We start from the raw sequence: 6,444 nt of genomic DNA, 5'->3' as shown, positions 1-6,444 counted from the left end.
AGAATTAAAAAGGTATTGTCGGATATTATTCATCCTAATCAGACAGGTTTTTGACATAGACCATACATTGGAGATAACATAAGACACGTACTGGAAACAATAGAATACTATGAAATATCATTTTTGAGAATCTCTTATTAAATGGATTAACGTTATGTATAGTAACCCTATATGTAAAATAGTAAATAATGGCTACTTCTCAGAAAGTTTTAAACTGTCAAGAGGAGTAAAACAAGGTTGTCCACTATCGGCATATCTATTTATTATTGCCATCGAAATGTTAGCTATTAACATCAGATCCAACAATCACATCAAGGGGTTCAAAATCCAGGGCTTAAAAACAAAGGTGTCATTGTACGCTGATGGATTCATGTTTTCTTTAAAATCCACAATTAGAATCCCTCCACAGCCTCATAGAGGATCTATATACTTTTTATAACATCTTTGGATTAAAACCAAATGATGTACTATATCACATTAAAAAAAATACTTTTACATTACCGTGTAGTATACCAATAAAATGGTCTGACGGGGATGTGGACATACTCGGTATACATATCCTGAAAGTAAGAAATCTCACTCCAATACATTTTTATAGAAAGTTAGCAAAAATAGATCTTGCTACCATGGAAAGGAAAATACCTGTCTATTTGTGGAAAAATCACCCTGATTTGTCATATCCCAGTTTATCTATTTGCTTATGGTTTTGCCTACACCTAGTGACCTGTTTTTGAAATTATATGAGCAAAACATATTACATTTTATTTGGAATGGCAAGCCAGACAAAATTAAACGGGCCTATTTATATAATTAATATGAATTTGAAATGATTAAATATAAAAAAAATTGACCTCTCACTAAAGGCGTCAGTTATACAAAATGTATACTTAAATCCGAACTGGTTCTCTAGCAAATTAGTAAGAATGTCTCACCCCATGTTCAAGAATGTCCTTTTCCCCATCATTCAGATAACAACCTCTCACTTTCGGTTATTTGAAAACGAAAACATCTCCAAAATATTGTTATTTTTAAAACAAGCAATAGAAAGTTCGTTGCAATTTCAGTTTAATCCACCAGAAAAGCCAGAACAAATAATGCAACAAATATTGTGGTTAAACTCAAATATAGTATTTTATTTTGTTATAAAATGTTTAAAAAAAAATTACAATCTTTGTAAATTACTGACCTTTTTAACCTATCTCCCCCCTCTGGGGAGGTTCCCATTGCTTGGAAGGCAGCCACGGTGTGTCCTTTATTTAATGAGGGAGATCAAGCTGATCCTAACTGTTATAGGCCAATTTCTATTTTGCCCTGTTTATCAAAAGTGTTGGAAAAACTTGTCAATAATCAACTGACTGGCTTTCTTGATGTCTATTGTATTCTCTCTGGGATGACATCGGGTTTCCGCTCAGGTTATGGATGTGTCACTGCAACCTTAAAGGTCCTAAATGATGTTACCATTGCCCTTGATTCTAAGCAATGTTGTGCTGCTATTTTTATTGACTTGGCCAAAGCTTTTTGATACGGTAGACCAGGCCCGGGCAATTCCAGTCCTCAGGGGCCTGATTGGTGTCACACTTTTCCCCCATCCCTAGCAAACACACCTGATTAAATGAATTGCATTTTTAACTGAAGATTATTTGATTATTGGAGTCAGGTGTGTTAGCTGGGGCTGGTGCAAAAGTGTGACACCAATCAGGTGTTGGAGTTGCCCAGGCCTGCCCGGGTAGACCATTCCATTCTTGTGGGGCGGCTAAGGAGTATTAGTGTCTCTGAGGGGTCTTTGACCTGGTTTGCTAACTATCTCTCTCCGAGTGCAGTGTATAAATTCAGAACATCTGCTGTCTCAGCCACTGCCTGTCACCAAGGGAGTAACCCAAGGCTCGATACTAGGCCCCACGCTCTTCTCAATTTACATCAACAACATACCTCAGGCACTAGGAAGCTCTCTCATCTTTTTATATGCAGATGATACAGTCTTACACGCAGCTGGCCCCTCCCCAGATTTTTTGTTAACCGCTCTACAACAAAGCTTTCTTCGAGTCCAACAAGCTTTCTCTGCCCTTAACTTTGTTCTGAACACCCCCAAAACAAAGGTCATGTGGTTTGGTAAGAAGAATGCCCCTCTCCCCACAGATGTGATTACCACCTCTGAAGGTTTAGAGCTTGAGGTAGTCACCTCATACAAGTACTTGGGAGTATGGCTAGACAGTACACTGTCCTTCTCTCAGCACATATCAAAGCTGCAGGCAAAGGTTAAATCTAGACTTGGTTTCCTCTATCGTAATTGTCCTCTTTCACCCCAGCTGCCAGATGACCATCCTACCCATGCTAGACTACGGAGAGATCATTTATAGATCGACAGGTAGGGTGCCCTCGAGCGGCTAGATGTTCTTTACCATTCGGCCATCAGATTTCCCACCAATGCTCCTTATAGGACACATCACTGCACTCTATACTCCTCTGTAAACTGGTCATCTCTGTATACCCGTCACAAGACGCACTGATTGATGCTTATTTATAAAACCCACTATGGCCTCACCCCCCCCGATCTGAGATACCTACTGCAGTCCTCATCCTCCACGTACAACACCCGTTCTGCCAGTCACATTATGTTAAAGTTCCCCAAATCACACACATCCCTGGGTCGCTACTCTTTTCAGTTCGCTGCAGCTAGCGACTGGAACGAGCTGCAACAAACACTCAAACTGGACAGTTTTATCTCCATCCCTTCATTCAAAGACTCAATCACGGACACTCTTACTGACAGTTGTGGCTGCGTCGTGTGATGTTTTGTTGTCTCTACCTTCTTGCCCTTTATGCTGTTGTCTGTGTCCAATCATTTTTGTACCATGTTTTGTGCTGCTGCCATGTTGTGTTGCTACTATGCTGTGTTGTCATGTGTTGCTGCCATGCTATGTTGTTGTCTTAGGTCTCTCTTTATTTAGTGTTGTGGTGTCTTTCTTGTCGTGATGTGTGTTTTGTCCTATATTTTATTTATTTTGTATTTTTATCCCAGCCCCCGTCCCCGCAGGAGGCCTTTTGCCTTTTGGTAGGCCGTCATTGTAAATAAGAATTTGTTCTTAACTGACTTGCCTAGTTAAATAAAGGTTAAATAAAATAATAAATAAATAATAAAAAATGATATCAGAAATAGGACTGGTGGAGTTGTCACACATGCAGCTAACAAAAATATATGGAAATGGCTGCTCTACCCAAAATTACAACCAACTAATTGCAGCATTACCACAAAAAAAATGGAAGAGGCAAGTTGTCACGCTCGTTTGTAGAATTAAAACTTCTTATGGCTGCGATCCCGTTAACGGGATCAATATGACAACAGCCAGTGAAAGTGCAGGGCGCCAAATTCAAACAACAGAAATCTCATATAAAAATTCCTCAAACATACAAGTATCTTATACCATTTTAAAGGTAATTTTGTTGTTAATCCCACCACAGTGTCCGATTTCAAAAAGGCTTTACAGCAAAAGCACCACAAACGATTATGTTAGGTCACCGCCAAATCACAGAAAAACACAGCCATTTTTCCAGCCAAAGACAGGAGTCACAAAAAGCAGAAATAGAGATAAAATGAATCCCTAACCTTTGATGATCTTCATCAGATGACACTCATAGGACTTCATGTTACACAATACATGTATGTTTTGTTCGGTAAAGTTCATATTTATTTAAAAAAATCTCAGTTTACATTGGCGCGTTATGTTCAATAGTTCCAAAAACATCCGGCTATTTTGCAGAGAGCCACATCAATTTACAGAAATACTCATAGTAAACGTTAATCAAAGATACAAGTGCTATACATGGAATTTTACATCCACTTCTCCTTAATGCAACCGCTGTGTCAGATTTCAAAAAAGCTTTACGGAAAAAGCAAACCATGCAATAATCTGAGGTCGGCGCTCAGAGCCCAATCAAGACAAAAAGATATCCGCCATATTGTGCAGTCAACAGAAGTCAGAAATAACATTATAAATATTCACTTACCTTTGATGATCTTCATCAGAATGCACTCCCAGGAATCCCAGTTCCACTATAAATGTTTGATTTGTTCGATAATGTCCATAATTTATGTCCAAATAGCTACTTTTGTTAGCGCGTTTGGTAAACAAATCAAAACTCACGAAGCGCGTTCACTAGATGCAGACGAAATGTCAAAAAGTTCCGTTACAGTCCGTAGAAACATGTCAAACGATGTATAGAATCAATCTTTAGGATGTTTTTAACATAAATCTTCAATAATGTTCCAACCGGAGAATTCCTTTGTCTTCAGAAAAAGCAAATGGAACGGGAGCTACCTCTCATGTGAATGCGTGTGACCAGCTCCTGGCACTCTGCCAGACCTCTGACTCAATCCCCTCTCATTCAGCCCCCCTTTACAGTAGAAGCCTCAAACAAGTTTCTAAAGACGGTTGACATCTAGTGGAAGCCTTAGGAAGTGCAACATGACCAATATCCCACTGTATCTTCAATAGGGCCTGAGTTGAAAATCGACCAACCTCAGATTTCCCACTTCCTGGTTCGATTTTTTCTCAGGTTTTTGCCTGCCATATGAGTTATTTTATACTCACAGACATCATTCAAACAGTTTTAGAAACTTCAGAGTGTTTTCTATCCAAATATACTAATAATATGCATATATTAGCAACTGGGACTGAGGAGCTCGCAGTTTACTCTGGGCACCTCTGGGCACCTTATTCATCCAAGCTACTCAATACTGCCCCCAGCCATAAGAAGTTTTAACGGACCAAGGCGCAGCGGATGTTGAGTTCCACATAATTTTAATGATAAAGTGAAACTTAATAAAAACAATAAACAAACCGTGACTAAAGAGGTGCTACATACACTACTCAAAATACAAAATTCAATATCCCACAAACACAGGTGGGAACAAACATTACTTAAATATGATCCCCAATTAGAGACAACGATTACCAGCTGCCTCTAATTGGGAATCATACAAATCACCAACATAGGAAATTAAACCTAGAACCCCACATAGAAATAATAAACTAGAACACCCCGCAGTCACGCCCTGACCTACTCCACCATAGAAAATAAAGACTCTCTATGGTCAGGACGTGACACAAGTGGAAGGGGGAAAAAGTAAGGAACTTGTCTGTCGGCCCTGCATTAAGGACCAAATTGGTCAATTAAAATTGTGATTAATAAAAAAATATACCAGTTTAATTTAATGACCAAAAAATTGCCAGCTGTGCCATATAGATTGCAAAATAGTTGGGAAGTGATTCTCGATGTACAGATTCCATGGCACATGCTTTATGAACTGATACACAAAATGACGCCGGATTCAAAACTTTGAATTTTTCAACCAATAGAATGTTATATACTGTATATGAGGGGTATAACCTTCCCAGCTCTGCAGATTTTGCTGCAAAAAGACAGAATCATTAGATAATTTGTTTTGGTACTGTCCATATGTAGCTTGTTTTTGGTCACAGGACCCGGAATGGCTGAAGAATTGCAACATTTACCTGGAGCTAACGCTGTAGATAGCAATACTGAGTGATTTGAAAAGTCATAGTCAATCGATCAATAATATAATAATAGTTTTAGCAAAAATGTAGAAACTATGAGAATAGAAAGGTTCAGAACTTTTGTGAAGCATCACAGCACAGTTGAAAAATATATGCCAAAAAATAAATCCAATATGAATGGTGTTCAGAAATAGATGGGAGGAGTTGAATGGAGCTGAAGGGTGGGACTAACAACAACAAGATAACAAACGTTAAATATACTGTGTCTGTAAAATGTATATAGGTTCAGAACGTTTGTGAAACAGCACAGTTCAAAAATATATGGCAGATAGACATCAAAGTAGATGGACATCAGAGATAGATGGGAGAGGTGGAGGGTAGAGGAAGAACAGGACTAAAAACAAACTAAATATAAAAAATATTGTGTCCATAAAATGTTTATAGCGTGTTTAAGTTGGAAGTAGAAGCCTAAGCGACCCTGTGCGACGCCGTAAAAGGGGCAAACGAGGCGGTCTCCTGGCCAGGCTTCGGAGACGGGCACATCGCGCTCCACTCCCTAGCATACTACTCGCCAATGTCCAGTCTCTTGACAATAAGGTTGATGAAATCCGAGCACGGGTAGCATTCCAGAGAGACATCAGGGATTGCAACGTGCTCTGCTTCATGGAAACATGGCTAACTCAAGAGACGCTAACGGAGTCGGTGCAGCCAGCTGGTTTCTTCATGCATCGCGCCGACAGAAACAAACATCTTTCTGGTAAGAAGAGGGAGGGGCGGGGGGTTATGCCTTATGATTAACGAGACGTGGTGTGATCATCATAACAACACACAGGAACTAGAGTCATTCTGTTCACCTGATCTGAGAACTCCTCACAATCAAATGTCGACCGTATATCTACCAAGGGAATTCTCTTCGGAGTCATAATCA

This window comes from Salvelinus sp. IW2-2015, linkage group LG4p (genome assembly GCF_002910315.2).
Source record: "Salvelinus sp. IW2-2015 linkage group LG4p, ASM291031v2, whole genome shotgun sequence".
In the NCBI taxonomy this organism is placed as follows: domain Eukaryota; kingdom Metazoa; phylum Chordata; class Actinopteri; order Salmoniformes; family Salmonidae; genus Salvelinus; species Salvelinus sp. IW2-2015.
This window is presented reverse-complemented; position numbering follows the sequence as displayed.